Here is an 18,896-nt window from a genome sequence, read left to right as displayed (position 1 = left end):
AGCAGACATCGCCATTGACTCCAGTCTCCCATAGACAACCATGTTATCCAATGAGGAATTGCACGGCGGTCGCAACTGCCTACCGCCATCACGACTAACACCAGCGGTATGAGGTCACTTCCATCTGTCCTCTGCATGCAGGACAGGCGGGTGGCATTTTACATGTATTTAGTGAATAGTGGCTGAAAGGTGCATCATGAGTGACATTTGGTGACTACTGCACAACTTTACTGTGTCCACACAGTCAGTGCAGCTTCTTGTGACTTCTCACTCTCCTATTCCCAGATACGGTGCACTGTTGGGGATGAGACATGCTTCGGTGTACCGGCCCCTAGTCGATCTTGCCACCTTGGAAGAGCCATTCTGACGTACCGTCAGAACTGTCAGACCATCATGGAGCTGGTGACCCAGTTAGAGCCTGATCTGTTGCCTGCCATTCGTCATCCCAATGCCATCCCTCGCACAGTACAGGTGTTGTTAGTCCTCCACTTTCTTGCCCCAGGGTCATTCCAGACGACAGTGGGCTTGGCAGCAGGGATGTCACAGCCGCTGTTCAGTAATGTTTTGAGGGATGTACTGTGTGCCCTGCTAAGACATGTGCCCTGCTGCATCAGGTTACCCCAATGTGCTGATTTAGCCACTGTCAAAGCTGCCTTCTACGATTTGGCACATGTCCCTCATGTGATAGGGGCAATAGATGGCACACACATTGCCTTGGTGCCACCCAGGAGAAATGAACAAGTGTTCAGGAACTCAATTTTTTGTATTCTATCAAGGTGCAGGTGGTGTGTCTCACTGACCAATGTATGTCCCAAGTGACAGCCAAGTTCCTTGGTTTTGTGCATGACTCGTTCATTCTGCAGAACAGCAATGTGCCATACATGATGGCACTACTACAGAGGGACCGGGCATGGCTCATCGGTATGCATCAATTTGTATGTGTGCCCCTGTACACTCAACTCTCTTCACACCCTGCCCTATCTCCCTCCCAGTCATGACAAGGGTCCTACCTCTGTGCACACAGGTGACTCTAGCTATCCCAACCTTTCCTGGCTACTGACACCTGTGAGACATCCGGCTACAGATGCTGAAAACCATTTCAGTAAGGCCCACTGTAGGACAAGGCGTGTGATCAAGAGAACCTTTGGGTTACTGAAGGACAGATTCTGGTGTCTACACATCTCTGGAGGTGCCCTACTCTACAACCCACTGAAAGTGTGCCAGATTGTTGTTGCCTGCTGCATGCTACACAATCTGGCCCTGATACGTCACATCCTATTGCTCGATGCAAAGGAGGTGACAGCTGGACCAGTGACTGATGAAGGGGACATAGGGAGTGATGAGGAGGAAGATGATGAGTATGCACTGACTCCAGAGCAGAGTTGATATGACAATACTTCCTCTGAGCTACAGGTATGTGTCAGATGTATGGTATGTGACCTTTACTCCTGGCTGCCTTGTGACATAGTCCTCCTGGTGTCTGTTTGCGCTGGTGGTATTGGGTGCAGCGCTACCTCTGGGTGGGTTTGGGGGGGTCACATTTGCCCATCAGTTGTTACTGTGCACAAATCAGTGCAATTCTCACCCTGCTATTGTGTTGCTTCACTTGTGACATATTTGTGCATTTCCATTGTTATCGTGAACTGCCTTATCAACTGCAATATGTGTGCTAAAAATTGTGGTGTCAACAGTATTGCTACCTATCCTAAAAGTCCACATTCGGAGGCAGTGCAACATTACTGTTTCTGACTGTGGAACATGCCTTAAGTTTCGTTTTGTCTGCTGTGATGGAAGGAGCATTGGGGATGGTTGTCTTGGGAATGTGGGTCTGACATGGGCATATGGTTAGAGCTGACACTTGCCATCTCACCCTAGGGACTTTGTAATTATAGTACATGTGTGTTGTGTGGGCATATTTGACTCCTATAGTGATTGTTGTCCCTGTCTTGTTCTACTTCAGGACGTTTGTGTGTTGTACTCTGGTTCCTTTATCACCTGTTGCCTCCCTTGACACATGTCTCCAGCCTCTGCCTGCTTCACTATCTTCCTTGCTGCATATTGCTCCCCCTTCTGTCACTCTCACACTCTCACAAACTTTTGCAGGACAATGGGTTGACAGTTAAACATGTTATGCCACAGTAAATGGTACTTCTGACAATAAACAAACATAGACAGTAGCTGTGCTCAATAGTGTTTATTTGTTACTGACGATTATATGACGGAACACCGAATTAAAAACAACTACTAACCTTAACAACGAGGTCGGAACACCGACCTCGTCCTTACTACTAATGATTTTACCACGAATGCCTTAACAACGATATTTTGTTGTAAAGGCATTCCTGATAAAATCATTAGCAATAGGCACCATTCACCCTACATCCCTCACCCCACCCCCCCAACCCCACCCCAAAACCTAAAACCCGCTGACCCCCCACCCACTCCCCAAAACCAAAAATGCCCCACCCCCCAACCCCACCCTAAAACCTAAAACCCCCTGACCACCCACCCACTCCCAAAAACGCCCCACCCCCCCAACCCCACCCTAAAACCTAAAACCCCCTGACCCCCCACCCACTCCCCAAAACTAAAAACGCCCCACCCCCCAACCCCACCCCAAAACCTAAAACCCCTGACCCCCCACCCACTCCCCAAAACCAAAAACGCCCCACCCCCCCAACCCCACCCCAAAACCTAAAAACCCCTGACCCCCCACCCCCTCCCCAAAACCAAAAACGCCCCACCCCCCCAACCCCACCCCAAAACCTAAAACCCCCCAACCACCCACCCCCTCCCCAAAACCAAAAACGCCCTACCCCCCCAACCCCACCCCAAAACCTAAAACCCCCTAACCCCCACCCCCTCCCCAAAAACAAAAACGCCCCACCCCCCCAACCCCACCACAAAACCTAAAACCCCCACCCCAAAACCTAAACCCACCACTTACCTTCGCCAACTCCCTTCTTTGTACCTTAACCACGCATGTTCGTTGTTCAGAACATCAGTAGTTAAGGCACAAAAATACGAAGTCGTGGTTAAAAAAAGCGTTGTTACGCTTTCGTTAACCACGACTTTCGTAATAAAAAAGTCGTAAAAAAGGATGTTTCCCGTTACTGACATGTGCAAGGGGTGATGACTGGGGTCATGGTGGGTGAAATCATCAGTGTAGTTAGCCCAGCTGTGGGTAGTGCGGGTCCAGTATAGGGGGCCAAGGGAGAACGGAGAGATGACAGTGGACAGTCAACAGGGTATCTCAGTGGCACAAAAAGGAGAATTTTCAGGAGAGGGTCACTTCCTGGCGGTGGAGTTAGTCTTGGCATCAGTTCCTGCATGTTGTCAGTTTGGATTTCCTAGCTTGCGTGGGAATCCCTCAGCTACAGGGGAGGGGTTCTGGTGGTCTGCTGGTCCTCTGGCAGCGCTTCCATTCCACCAGCTGCTGCTGAAGTGGAGGGCTCTGTTGGGATGTGGCTAGTTGAAGCCACATCCTACTGGTGGGTGGGGGACTCATGCAGAATGTTAGTCAGTTCCTTCAGCACCCCCGCAATGGAGGCTATGGTGGCATTCAGTGCCTGCCCATGCTGCATGGCCTCCTGATGGTGTTCCCTCTGCAGCCTCTGGTTATCCTGCACAGTCGTGAGGATGTGGCACATTGTGTCCTGGGTTTGGTGGTATGCACCTAGGACTTGTTAGAGGGACACCTGGGCAGTCTGTTGTTGTGGCTGCCCCATCCCTTGGCCCACAGGTCCCCTCCCACTACTCCTGGCCCCCTGTGCCCCTGGCACAGTGTACCCACTCCCAGTAGCACCAGGACCTCATTGTCTTGGGTGTGTGCCCTTGACTCTGGCCCCTGTACTGTGGGGCACTCTTCGGATTGACCCGTCCCTTGGGCACCGGTTTGGGGAGGAAAAGATGGCTGTGGTGGGGGAGTCCGGTGTGCCCAGGGTGGTGCTGCTGGGTGTGGACTGACCAGTCATCCTAGATGGGCCAGGCAAGTTGTCTCTGTCCAGACAGCCACTGGGGCCTTCATCCTGGGGAGGGCTGTCTGGCCCTGGCATCAGCTGGCGGTTGGCAGTGGCAGCGGGACCCGTGGATGGAAAGGGAGAGAGTTACATTTTGGAGATGTACTTGTCGGCCACATCCTGTGATGCATGGTGTAGCCTGACTTGCTTCCCAGTGATGGCAATGAAAGCTGCAGTACTGCAGACATTGTTTGGGGGATGCGGATTGTGCCATTGTTTCCATGTGCCAGTAAGGGTTGAGGATAGTGCATAGCATTGATGTCAAGGGGATGTGTTGGAACGCCGTTGAGGCAACCAGTTGGTGTGGCATGTGGTATGGTTTTCCATGCAGGTGTTCCACTGCAAAGTGGGACTGTGATCCTTTGATGTGTAGGGAGTGATCATTGTGGGATATGTGGTGCTGGGCATTGTGCTTGGTATCCATGCATTAGGGAGTAACTGTGTGGGGATGGTGGCAGTGGAGTGGTGTGGCAAGCAGGGGAGGGGTCAGGGGTGCCTGGGGGGGTGCAGAAATGTGGGATGGGGTGGGCTGGGGAGTGATGGGTGGTGGGAATGCATGCCGGGCAGGAGTGGTTGGTGCCTGGGCGGGTGTTGTTGACTTACCAGATTTGAGCCCTCCGATGATTCCAGTCAGGCCCTCAGGATGCGTGATGTCCAAGACCTTCTCCTCCCAGAATGTTAAATCAAGGGGTGGAGGTGGGGGACCACCATCAATCTTGTTTAGGGCGATCTGGTGCCTGGACATCATGGAATGCACCTTCCCCCATAGTTCATTCCACCTCTTCCTGATGTCCTCCCTTGTACGTGGATGTGTGCCCACTGAGTTGACCCTGTAAACGATCCTCTGCCATAACTCTGTTTTCCTTGCCAACGATGTTTGCTGGACCTGGGCTCCGAACGGGTGCGGCTCTACCCTGAAGATTTAATCTACAATGACCATCAACTCATTGTCAGTGAAACGTGGGTGCTTTTGATGTGCCATGTTATGTGGAGGGGGTGTAGTGCATTCAGGGTGCAGTGTGGGGTGGTTGGTGGGGCGAGGGTTTTTGGATGTGTACAGATGGGTTGTGGTGTTGGTGTGTGAGTGCGATGTGTGCCTAGTGCAATACATGCAGTTGTGTGGTGTGTGCTGAGTGTGCAGTGTAAAGGTGTCTGTGGTGTATGGGAACTATGTGAATGGGTCGTCGCTATGAGCGCTGTTCGTAGGAATCGCAAGGGAGTGTGCGGGGGTTTGGGTGGGTGTTTTATAGTGCCATGAGCAGATGTGTATGGTTTGTGTATGTGTCTCAGGTGTGGGATATTTAAACTGTCCAATGTGGTGTTGCCTACTATTTGCGGTACCTTTTTTTAACCACGGCAGTGTGCACCGCCAATCGTGTTCTGCCGTGCATGGACCGCTGGGCAGAAAAATTACATGTAATAGGGCAGACAGAATGGTGTCAGCGTGGCAGGGCTGGCGGTCAAACAGTCATTCTTTGCCATCCTTCAGCCTGGCGGTGTTGAATTGGTGGCTGTATTTGGGCAGTTTTCACTTTGTGACTCATAATACGGTGGTCATTTACCACCAGCACTGACGGTATGGTGGTGGTATTCTGCACAGCAGTCTTGCCCGTAAACTGCCAAAGTCATAATGAGGGCCACAGTCTTCTCTGTGGCATTAGCCTAGGTATGGAACAGACTGCCTCCTGAGCCCAGCCTACTGAGATTTTTGCAAGGGTTTACAAACCTGACTTTTCAGTCAGTAACGTTGTGGTCCTACTGTCTTTCTTCAGCTCTGAATCTTTTGTTTCTTTCCTTTGCTCCTTTCTCCCTTATCACTTCTTCATCTTCACTGTCAGCTGACTATGTTGGTTTACACTACAGCTCCATGCAGCTCATGCCTATTTGAGGTCAGCAAAAATGTTTAACATGACAAAACATAATACTGAATGGGTGTACTGCTGCATTAGGCAAAGGCTCCCAGCATACATGCCCAATGTATTTGGCCTATTCCAGTTAACCTATGCTGCTAGCTCATGCCACTTCATACTAACATACACCTTTAATGTATGCTGTCTTCCTGGAACACATAGGCGGTCATTCTGACCGCGGCGGGCGACGGTCGCCGCCCGCCATGCGGTTACTGCCGAATGACCGCCCCGCGGTCAAAAGACCGCAGCGGTCATTCCAACTTTCCCGCTGGGCCGGCGGGCGACCGCCAAAAGGCCGTCCGCCAGCCCAGCGGGAAAGCCCCTGCAACGAGGAAGCCGGCTCCGAATGGAGCCAGCGGAGTTGCAGGGGTGCGATGGGTGCAGTGGCACCCGTCGCGATTTTCACTGTCTGCTAAGCAGACAGTGAAAATCTGTATGGGGCCCTGTGAGGGGGCCCCTGCACTGCCCATGCCAGTAGCATGGGCAGTGCAGGGGCCCCCAGGGGCCCCACGACACCCGTTCCCGCCATCCTGGTTCTGGCGGTGAAGACCGCCAGAAACAGGCTGGCGGGAAGGGGGTCGGAATCCCCGTGGCGGCGCTGCAAGCAGCGCCGCCATGGAGGATTCCCTGGGCCAGGGGAAAACCGGCGGGAAACCGCCGGTTCCCCTTTTCTGACCGCGGCTTTACCGCCGCGGTCAGAATAGCCCAGGAAGCACCGCCAGCCTGTTGGCGGTGCTTCCGCTGCCCTCCGCCGTGGCGGTCATGGACCGCCAGGGTCGGAATGACCCCCATACTATTTTTAACAACTTTTGGTCCTCCACCTTTTTGCAGATAAGTACCCCGTTTAGGCTGTTTTGATCAATCTGACGAAACATGATTAGAGATCCAGTTCTCAGAGCACTGTTTTTCAACTCATGTCAACCATTCAACAATTCGAAGATAGTGCCTGCCGAGGCCCTACACACTGCACTCCATACATGAGTTATAGCACTAGCTGCTGCAACATCTGGGACCCATTTAATGGACTTCCACCTACAGTGGAGGTATCATTTGTGGCCAGTGTTTAGAAAGCAAGGCCCATATGTACTAAAGCATTTTCCCATAGACAGAGAATGGGTAAAACCCTTTGATACATCTGGCCCCAAGTGATTTAAAAAATGACTCTCTAAAAAGCTCGCCCGCTATAGAGGACATCCGTATAGAAAATGGAGTCTGACCTTGTTGATAATGGCTTTTAATGTGGAGAATTTTCAGCCCTCACTGATCTGTATGTAATGTGGCATTACGTTACAGACCCTGCATCACATCTTTCATCGGATATAAACAGTAAGCACGCGCGCTCTTAAGTTCAAGGGTGTGTAATAGTAGAAGCCCTACATGTGCAAGATGGATGGTGCCCAAAATTCCACTATGAGTACTGGATACTGCATAGTCTAAATTAATTTAAATTATTTAAATGTGATGTAATTGCTTTGTCGCAAAACCAAATAAACTCAAGTCTACTCCAAAAGGTTTTAGAACACGAACTTTATTCGTGGCTGAAATTCTTATGAAGGGTCCAGTGAGATCCAACTGAAAACACTAACTCAGTGACGTAAATGAAAAAATGCACCGTGCGCAATATAATAGGAAATATAGGCCTTCCATTCACTCCTGATTCAGACACTGAACACTATGACCACCTGACACTCCAAACAAGCACACTTTATAAAACTATCCGTTGACGTTTCAAAGGGACACACTATGGGTAGCGAAGCGGTTGAACGGTCGAATGTAGGTGGGTGCGTTCTGGTTACAAGGTGATTGTTTGTGTTCACTTTTAAATGCATAAAAACGTTTTTTTCGCCTAGGAATGAACTGGCTGCACTGATATCACCCAGGGCCAATGGACAGCACACATTGGGTGCACTCACTTTTTAGTGCAAATATGGAATGTGCCCTTCGTTTGAAAAAACGTGCTCTGCTAACCTAGGAATGTGAGGTAAAACGAAGCTCTCCACTGAAAAAGTTCCAAGGCCGAATGCATGTCTGGGGCACAGAGAACACTTGTCGAAATTGTTTAATCAACCACAGACCACTCAGTGCTGCGCATAAGGCTGCTAAGATGTGTGCACAAGGCCTGACTATATAAACATTGCTACACATCGCCATTTCCTTACATCCTTTTTAAACAAATGCATGAAAAGTTCTAACCACGTCCAATCTCCTGGACTAATGCTTCTGGGTCAAACGACATCAAACACAGTCTTCTTGTACATAATCTTCCGCTCTTTCTTTTTCTGTCTAACGGGTTCATGTTCAGTCACTTCAACATAACTGCCCTCTTTCACGTCCTGGCCTACTGGTTTCCTTTCCTGGACAACCCAGTTCACCTTCTACCGACCACCCGACCTACTGTTTCTCAGTCACAACATATGGGGCCTCCTGTTTTAGACCCACCAGTTCTCCGTAGTCTACTACCACAAGAGCCTCACAGCCCCAGATAGGTTCTCTTTATTGGAAACAAGTTATCTACAGCCTTGATGTGCCATACTCCTTTTTCTACGACTGCTACACTTAGCCTCTCGCTCCAATTGCCACCAACAATTCTCAAACCAAGCATCATACAATTTTAACACGTGCTGACATGAAGGGCTAGTGTGAAGGCGGACGTCCCGGTTGGCGGGCATCTGAAACTAAGTGGCTCCTCATAGCTTTCCACACAAACCTCTCAAATCCTGCCATTCTCCCTAAAAAGGGGAATGTAGGTCACTTTCTGGCATCTGACTGCAGCGTTTACCCAAATTCTCAGTTGGAAGACGATGCTGCCTTTCTTTTCCGAGTCCCGTAGTGTGAAACTGGATCATCGACCACAGACACATACTTAGCATGTAAACTGCTTTAATGTAATAGAACTCAGCTCACAAGCCTCATTACAACTGACAAGATGCCTTCTAAAAACTACCCTAACAGGGAAAACATCACATGAAAATGTCAAAGCCAGGCCATGCTCCGAGGAGCTTTATTGCAACATATTATCTCTACCCTCTTCCCTTCTTAGGCTACCAGTCCCCTCTCTCGCTTTCCTAAGTTAACTGTACAACTCGTATTATAGAAGTATGAAATGGTTTGAAGAATGTACTACCTGTTCATACTTACCCCTTGAGAACAGCCCTCTCAACTCCTTGTTACATAAACACATTGCCCCTATGCATTTCCCTTCCCACCTTATCTACCACAACTTATTTATTTGCCCCCTTTTATAACTCTTAAAATAGGTTCTTTAACACTAGCTTTTTTTACCTAGGCTAATTGTATCCTAATATGTACGAAGTACCACACTTTTATTTCTATGTTTCCTAAAAAACATTTAATATTCTTGGTGGATACTTTCGCACACCTATGTTGACAGTCATCACAAGTTAAACACTTTATAAGAAACTTTAACCAGAAGAACACTGCAAATGTTATCACTAACTACTAACTTTCACTCTTAATCATCACATCCTTTAAAAAGGCCAGCTCATTCAACCAAAACTTTTACAATTCCCTAACTCCTCTGGTTCTTTGGAAAATGTGTCAATTTCTCTCAGCCTGCTATTCAAGGAGAACTCAGTTTTCATTGGTCCCACACCACCAAGAGCTGGTTCTCACATTGTGGAAGAACTTGACATCTTCTTACCATATCCAGAAGCTTTGTTAGGCCCAGCCATAAGCAAACAAATATTTTGTTCCCTAAGGCATGACAGTCCCACAAACAGCACTCCATTCCATAATCCGTTTTATTATTATATTTGTAAACAGCTATTTTACACAGACCCTTGTTGAAAAACAATTATTTTTTACCAAACATTTGCACAGGGGTGGCTTAAACGTTGGTAACACCTGGTGTACAATCTTAGCTGCCCCCTCCTGCAATGAATGGCCTCTTTCTTCAAAGATTCCCTCACTACCACCCTACTGTAGTGCCCCATCTCTCCTTAGCCCCTCTATCACATTTATTTGTTTTATATCGGTACTGTTCTAGTGCAGAGTGTCCAAGTGCTTTACATCACAAACATTTTACACAGAGACAGCGAGTCATACAAGTGTGGAAATCAATGTATAGGAAATGTTTCTTAAGACAAAGTTTTTAAAGTCACATGTCATGCATACTGGTAGACATTATGTGATAAGACTCCTTGGTCTGGAGAAAGAAGGGACAGATCTATTATGTTTTCATGCAATGTAGTAGCCAAAGTTGCTTTGTGCGTTGCGTGAAAAGGAGAGTGCACAACAGCCCTATATCTATTAAGATATATATCTATTAAGATATGGTGCTTCTAATCTATCCTCAAGTGGTAGTGTACATTAGGCTGCCTTGCGCTAATGCACACACCCACACATTGTTCAAACTTGTGTGAAAAAATTCAAACATAGGTCAAGGATACCCTAGCGGCTCAAAATTCAATGCTTCAACAAAGTTTACCAATTTACCGCTTTGTATATGTGCTGTACAGTGCAGCACACTTGAAAAGTTGGAAAAGTTTAAAGAAAATAAATCTTTTCTCCAACTTTATGCCTATCTTGAGGAGGCATAATGTTTTGTTGCCAATCCCTTTCTACCAAAGATAGAGGATAGGGATTAGCAACGAAATCCATGAATGAGTGCATGGCAACGTCTTTGTACCTCTCACGGCATACCTCCTTGATGCAAAGTAGCACACAGTTCTGCTTTGTGTTACTTTAGGGCTACTTCCCAACACAATTCGGAATTTGCACTACAAAATAAACCCCAAATCCAACACTTTGCACAAGGTTTGCATCCCTTTTGTGATGCAAACCAGATGCAAAGTGGTAGTAAATCAGCCTCATATACTCAGAATTTCAAACGTAACACACACATTGGAGATGACATACTAACAAAATTGTATTACTACCCAAAGAAGCCATCTTTAGCAATCTTAGAATAATGAAGCACCGAGGAAAAACAATAAGGTTCTAAAACTACGCTAGCAGTTTGCATGCAGCACTTTGAGGCCAGTTTTTAACTCAATGTGCCATCTTAGAAAGATTGCAAATTATGAACTCCAAGTAACAAAGGCATTTCTGTGACAAAAGCAGTAACCTGCTAAGCTATCTATATAAATCTGTGAGCTGCATGTTACACACTGTGCAGCAGGAACATCAACCGTTTATGCTATTTTATCATGGGTAAAAACTATGACTAGACAAATCACAAATCTCTCCGTCAAGTGCAATATTCATTTGGAACTTGCTGCAACATGAAAGAAGGGCACCTAGAGCAACCTACTCATTCTCCAACCCAGTAAGTTCCTTGATACCCAAGAAAAGGTAGCTTTATATAAACTCTACCATCACCTCCCAAATCATGATCCTGGAAAGACCTAGCCCTGAAGCTATTTCCTACTATGGCAGGAGCTTCAACGCAAGAATGTCTCCCCTGCCAGAGTCTTCCTGGAGGATTAATTGATTAAGACAGGGCTCACTGATGTATGGGGGATTCCAACTTCACACAGCATTTACGCTCCAATCCTCGATGGAGGACAAAGCAGCCTTTTCAGGGAGGTCCCATGCCTGAATGACACTGAACACCTATACGACCCTGGGCCCACAAGCATACCTTAGCCTCGGCATCTCAAGGCACACCAAAGAGCAGTTTTTAAGATACCAACTGGGGATTCTACCATGTGCATTAAACACAGCCCCCTGGCTAAGAGATCCAGCAAAAACGACCTGTCGTTTGTGTGGTGCTGGCATAAAAGATCTTCAACATCTTCTTTGCACCTGTGAAAAACTTGCACTTGAGAGGAAAGCTCTATTAAAAAAAATATTTAAAGAAAGAGGCCTACGAACAGGGAGGCAAGCTGTGCTTGCATGTTTTGCTCCAGGGGACCTACAGTTGAACTGTCACATGGTTAAATTCTTAATCCTGGTAATAAAAAAAGAAGCAGTGGCCAACATGATAGTATCATGAGGCAACCTGCTTTGCGAGCTTTTTCATACGAACCCCCCCAATAAGGCCCTTAAGTCACAAGCTGCTTGCTGCTATGACGAACAGGATATTAGCCGATAAACGTTCCTAGAACAACCAAGTAGTAAATGATTAATATATTTTTATGATAGTTCAGAATCTATCTGCTGAAACTCTTTTCAGCAATGTGTAAAACTGTGAACATGGTTTTAATGCAATGGTTTTAAGTCACTATGCAGATCTATCTGTCTGTTTATCTATCTATCTATCTATCTATCTATCTATCTATCTATCTATCTATCTATCTATCTATGTACCAGCTGTTTTATTAAAGAAGCATCTGAGTGCTCATTCACTACTCAACTGCCTTTCGCCAGAACTGCCTCTCATCTTTCTTTTTTAGGTTCCAATATCTATTCCCTCACATCGATGCCACACATACCAATAATGGGATGCATTATGCGGTGAAAGTATTTGAAAGGGGGAAACCAACCCATCCTCATTATTTCAATTACATTTTGGATCAGCATTCATATTGCAATAACCATGTTGCCTTGGACTTGTACAAATGTGGAAAGTGACAGTTTTCACCAACTAAAGAGCCCAAATGTATTGGGTAATTTTTAAAAAACACACCCTTCCGAGAACTTTCAGTAGCCCCTAATTTCACAATTTCATATAATGTTACATTTTTTAATGTGTTTATTTGCAGTAGCTTTTTGTGGGTAAGTTCTCAGGATGCTAATTAAGCAGTGGAAGCCAATTTGAGCCATCAGTGAACACCGACACACACTCTAACCAAGCCCCAAATTCTAGGGGTACATTCTCAATGAATATTGTACATATAGTGCACAACTTTGCTTCAGACAATTCATAACAACTGTAATTCATCTTAGTTCAAGACTCATCGCAAGGGATAAATGTGTGCTTCCATAGGTGGGAATAAAGTTCAATCCAAATTTTAGGAGAAACGTTTTCTGTTCCTAGGGCTGCTCGACTATTCCACATGATGATTCTTACTGCACACTCAAACACAGAACTACAATTCTTCCCTAAAAATGTTTTTGTTCTCTTGGTCATCCAGAATACTTTCACACTATTAGGCAGGTTCACTAACTTTTCCCACAGTGCAGCAACCAAAGATCATTTCCAGTGTTGCATGAATGGGAGGGAGCAGAATAGCACCATATTTACTGAATATGACACTCTTTTCCTATTTCTCTGTGCTGGTGCACTTTATATTGCCATGCATCAATGCCCGCACTCTTGCACTTTGCGCAAGGGTCTGTGTGTAATGTCAAACATTGATTTTTGTACGGAAGGCTACCCTTCTAGAAAAAAGAACTTTGCTTAGACATAGTTCATTATACTTCCCACTTTGTATGCGTGCTGTACAGTGCAGCAATCTAAAAACGGACTCCCAGACTGGTGTGGTGCTGAGCAATGGTCTGATCTGGGATCACATGACAGTCCAGATACTGGCATGTATCTAAAAAAGTGCTGAGCATCTATATCACTCAGATTATCCAATAGGCAGTAACTCATGTGCAAAAGTGAAGCCAGGATACTGATCCACGGTTTGGCATGGTGTTACTGGAGGAACTGCCAAAAACAAAATCTCAGTCTTATCTTGGTTAACCCTAATAGAGCTGGCATTCATCCAGTTTAACACTGAGCACAGACACCTTTTAAACTGGTCCCAAAGAAGTTCATCCTCGTCTTGTAGTCTTAGGATGATTTGAGTATCATCCCCACATGAACAGAACTGAAAACTGTAGGATGAAGTTCGGTCAGCAAGGGGAGCTACTTAACAATTGAAGATTGTAAGGCTCAAAGATGAGCCTTATGGAGCCATGCAGTAGAGCGATATTGAGCCATAGAGACTGCTTGAGTTCTGGCTCTCGGAAAAGACATAAACCAGCCCAATGCAGTACCCTGTAAGCCAGCTTCAGTAAGTCTGTCCAGCAGCATTTTGTGAGAAACCATGTCAAAAGACTCCTGTAAGTCAAGGAGGGGAAAAACCCGGAACAGCGACTCCTAAACCACGAAGTCGTGGAAAACAAAGGCGAAACAATGGTTTTGTTTTCCACGACTTCTTGGTTTTCGTGCCTTAACCACGCATGTGTGAATCACATACATGCGTGGTTAAGGCACAGAAGAAGGGAGTTGACACGGTGAAGGAGGAGGTAAGTTGGGCTGGGACTGGGGCTGTTTTTTTGGGGGTGGGGTGGGGGCTTGGGTGATTAGGGTTTGGGGGGGTCAGGGTTTAGGTTTTAGGGGTGGGTTGGGGTGCTATAGGTTTTAGGGGCGGGGTGGGGACTCGGGGTATTTTTAGTTTTTGAGGGTGGGGGGCTTGGGGTGATTAGGGTTTAGGGGGCGGGAGGGTGGTCAGGGTTTAGGTTTAAGGGGTGGGTTGGGGGTTGGGGTACTTTAGGTTTTAGGGGAGGGCGGTTGGGGTGGTTGTGGGGGTCGGGGGTCGCGGTAATTTTTAGGGATGGGAGGCGAAGCATGCTGGAACCGTGCATGCTGATCACTAATGCCTTTACCAGGAACGCCTTTACAATGAAAAATCGTTGTAAAGGCATTCGTGGTAAAGGCATTAGTGATACCGACGAGTTCGTTGTTCCAAACTCGTTGTGGAGCTATGGGTGCTTGAAGCACTCGTGGCTTCAACATATAACCGTCATGGAGAATTAAGGCATCTGAGCGCCCAGCATCCAACGTCATTGTGATATCATTGGTGGGGGCTATTAATACATTTCTGTGGTCAGATTGGAATGAAAACCAGACTGACATGTTTAAGTAAGAATTATATTCTAAGCCTTTTGACAGTTGCAAGGTAATGCAGCTTTCTGTGATTTTAGCAATCACAGTTAGAAGAGTTATAGGGCATGAGTTGAACAATACCGATGGGTCAAGAGCAGGTTTTTTCAGCAGGTTAATGATAAGAACTTTTTTCAGCATATCTGGCACCACTCCAGATGACTGTGAGGCATTGCAGATGGAGGTCAAGACTGGGACAGTCTTAGAAGTGACAGCCCTCACACTATTAGCTGGATATGAATCTAATGGATAACCAAGGCATTTTGATTGAGCTTGAGCAGAGTAACACAATGACTTATGAGAGTAAAAGCTGACCATGATGAAAGGGAAGGATGGATGGAGGAGAAACTGGAAAAAACTTGGAAGATCGAGTGCGCGACTGTCCACTGAGAATGATCGCAAAAGCGGCATGATCTTGCAAAAGTTGCATGATCTGGTGGTGAGGGACAGTAAAATAAAGAAAAATGACCTCACACCATGGGAGAAAACTCTCATGGAGTTGGGGCCATTAATGTAAGCATTCATCACCAGTGGCAGGTGCACACCAAATCTTTAAACAGCTTTGAGTGAACCACTGTGACAGTTGTTTATACAGTACAAACCCATAGAGTTCACTGCAGGGACAGAAGTGTAGTCTGAATTTGGTGGGTGGAGTAAAGGCAAGGTGGCTAACGTAAAGTCTCTGCCAGGCTGACAGCCTTTAATCTGTCCTCCAAACTGTAAATCAGGCCATGAGTTCCTACAAGGGCGGTTTAGGGTCTGATACTTCTTTTTTTTAAATTAGCTGCTAAGCATTCAGTTGACGGGAAGTTTGTTATTCTGCCGACAAGTTGCCCTGGTCCTGGTGGATTAGTAGGCCTATCATTTCACATAAAATGTGGTTCTGTTCAAGAGAGCAGTGCTACAGATCCTCGTGGCTCCTCAGGAGAGCCTTCCTCCTAGAGAGCTTCCCTCATAGAGCTAAATCGGCTCACACCTGGAGTGATCCACAAGGTCACTGAATACTATTAATTACTAGCAGATGTAGCCAGTGCTTAATTTAAGCTGGCGATTGCAGCTGGAGCCTCTCAGGCACTCTTTTTTGGGGCTCAGGAGATATTGTTGACAGACATTGATCCAGATCAATAGAGAGAAAGGCAACAAAGGGGGAAAAGGAGAGGGAGAAGGACAGCCAAATGTGGTATCTGGCAATCCCAACATTTGACCATAGCTCCGGCCCACTAATGAGAAAATATTTGGGCCCTGGCACTTATTCTTTTGCAAATTAAGCACTGACAGTAGCCCTCCAGTGTTTGCAAGTAGGTCACCACAACAGGGTAATTTTCTCTGAATGTACAGTTCTTGCTAGCTACTGAAGAAACAGATTCTGAAAGGGTTGGTCCTGGTGCATTGTCCTCCTTTCGGCCAGTTCACCAGAACTTCACTTCAATGTCAGAAGCAAAGCAGTGTACTAACCCTGAAAGGCCAATACTTATCCTGAGACAGGCATTTCCATGGACCTCCAGCACTGAAAGGACAGAGGAGCTTTCCGAGATTGAAAGATTCAAATAAGAGTGCAGTCCAACAGACATATTTTCCCCCTCACACAATGTTGCCACATCACATAGTGGGCAGGAAATGAATTGGCAAACTAATGAGAGCAAATGGAATAAAAACAAATATGAGGTATTTGGTAGGAAAAATAAGACATACAACCAACAGTGAATATAAGTGTAGAATAACCAAGAATTATCCATTATCATATGTGTTGGCTCCCAACAATGGGAAGTACAACTGGAATGACTCAAATAGAATGGATGGTCTATAGATGGACAACATACACAGGAGATTATAGGGACAGCATAGTCTTGATAGGATCTGTATCGCTAATAGAGGGCTGAAACATCAACGCTACATCTGTGGTTGATCAAGTGCACATTGTGGAATTCTTAATAACTTATGAAGGGCTCTTTTTCTTTAAAACTGGAAATACAACTTTTGATGTTTACATAATTTGTTTATGCACTCACAGTCTATGTATGTTAGCATTTCAAATAACTCTCACGGTACAACAGTCTATGTTTACTCTGTACTTACCCTAGTCCTAGGTTGGTAAATTGGGTCTTGCCCATGTTTATAATTTCACACTCTGTGCATAAAACCAACCTTTCCTGCTTCTGAAGGTTCGCTCAGCCAGTTCAGAGTATTGTGCTTCCGAGCGAGACCAGCGAGAGGAGGCTATAGTGAGGACCACAGATCATGATAGAGGGACTTCTAGTAACACTTTCCGGTAGTCTACCTTTTGAATCACTCTGCAAGCACGTGTGCCAGACTCAAGAGGAATATCTAGTATGACTTGAGGTACCACTCATTTGTTAAAGAATCTCCAAGGACTCCCGGGGGTCATCTAATAACATCTTATGTTGGACAGCCAGCAATGGACAAGCCAATAGGTCGACCTTAATGTGTTAACACATCGAAATACAAACATATACAAATGCAGTGATGCAATTCTTCAAGGTCTTCTTGCGTTCCTTCCACAAGAGGGGCCAGCTCTTGCTCACTAGTGTCTATGTTTATTTGCGTTGTATCACATGTTCTTTTCACTCCATTCAATTACATTGTAAAAAAAAGTATGTATACGTAGCGCCGAAATTTAGGGAATTTAGCATTAAATGCTCCAACTGCTCTGGCTCACTGTAATGGGAATCTGCGCTTAAAATATTGTTGTGGCTTGCTGACTATTTTTGCATTGAGCATTTGTTAGACTTAAATGAGCTTTCCCCAGCATCTGTTTTCTTTTACATTAGTATTTAATAATATGCTTTTTGTGTTAGAATGTTCCCTTCAACAGAGCAATATGTTCAGTGAAAGTGCTTTATGACTGTTGCATACTATTAGGCGTTTGTTAAGTGAGACACCTACAGTTTATGTTGGTTCATGCTCAAGCTTGCCCCAATCCAGTAGCAAAATGATGGTGCCACCCCCCACCACACCCTGTGGAACATGAAAAGGGGCCCCTGAGTCTCTCACATCCCACAAAGATTCATTGGCTTTGGGCTTCAGGGAATCCCTCAGGTTTGGGGGTCCCTGAAGGGATGGGGGGCCCTTGCTCTGCAGGGGCTTCAGGGGCCTGCATTAAGCCAGTGACCCAGTCCTGGCGCAAGTTTCCCTTATAGTTCTAAAGGTGTTAACTTTCCACCCAAGTGGTCAGTTTCCTGTGTCAAGCATTCTGACCCACTCTCAGCTATGGATTTTGTACTGAATACAAAACTGTTCACTCACAGCCGCTCCGGGCGTTCCATCCACAAATTGAAACCTTGGACCGATTCAAATCTGAACAGTTTCAGAAGATGTCTTTCTTTTTAGGGTCGAGCTTGCGTTGCATGCGCTCGCGCATGCGTATCGCCGCGAGACGCTTTAGTTACTAGAAAAGGGCTTGGAGCCCTGTCGACGTCACGTCAGTGTGTTTTATTGGTTCGTGGGCTTGCCTAGTAAAATCTGCTTGCTTTTATTAGTGGAAGGCATGCACACGTCATGCCTTTTCCGGTGGTTAGCCCTCCTCGAGCGCAGCGACCAAGTACAGAAAACATGCGAGGCTCGCTGTTTTCTCTCGGATCGTGGACTACTTTTTCTCTATTTTCCTAGCGCGATTTCGCTTGGCAGAAGTCGAGCGCTTTACCCAGTTAATTTCACTTTTTCGGGTTACGTACATAAAAGCACTTTTGCCGATAGATGAAAAGTCGGGTTAGGAGTTTACAACGCGATCAGCTCTAACATGAGAAAACGCGAGACCCGTTGCATTGCAAATGCTTGTTTCTACTTCTTAAAGGCAATGTTGTACATTTCAATTATCTTCTTTATGGGCTGTGCTGGGTCTTGATCAGACCCTTACCTATCTGTGCCACGAGTGTTTTACGCTGTGAGTCTTCTTGGCAATGTGACATCAGAAATTTCTTGACCGCATAATTAGCAGGTTGTTTGTCAGAGATATGAAATAGAGGACCCCTGAAAAGATTGAATCAAACATGATTAGGGATGCTTCTAAAACTCTGACCTGATGCATTTCCAAATATTCATAGTTATAGCTTTGCTTTTCCATTGTAACGTCGGACTAAATACCAAGATTTAAATTTGTAGTCTCTGATGGTAAATGAAACATTTTTTCTATGGATAATCTGTATTTTCATTCTGTACAACATTCCACTGAAA

Source organism: Pleurodeles waltl, chromosome 1_1, assembly GCF_031143425.1.
Source record: "Pleurodeles waltl isolate 20211129_DDA chromosome 1_1, aPleWal1.hap1.20221129, whole genome shotgun sequence".
NCBI lineage: Eukaryota > Metazoa > Chordata > Amphibia > Caudata > Salamandridae > Pleurodeles > Pleurodeles waltl.
Note: the sequence above shows the minus strand (reverse complement) of the source record.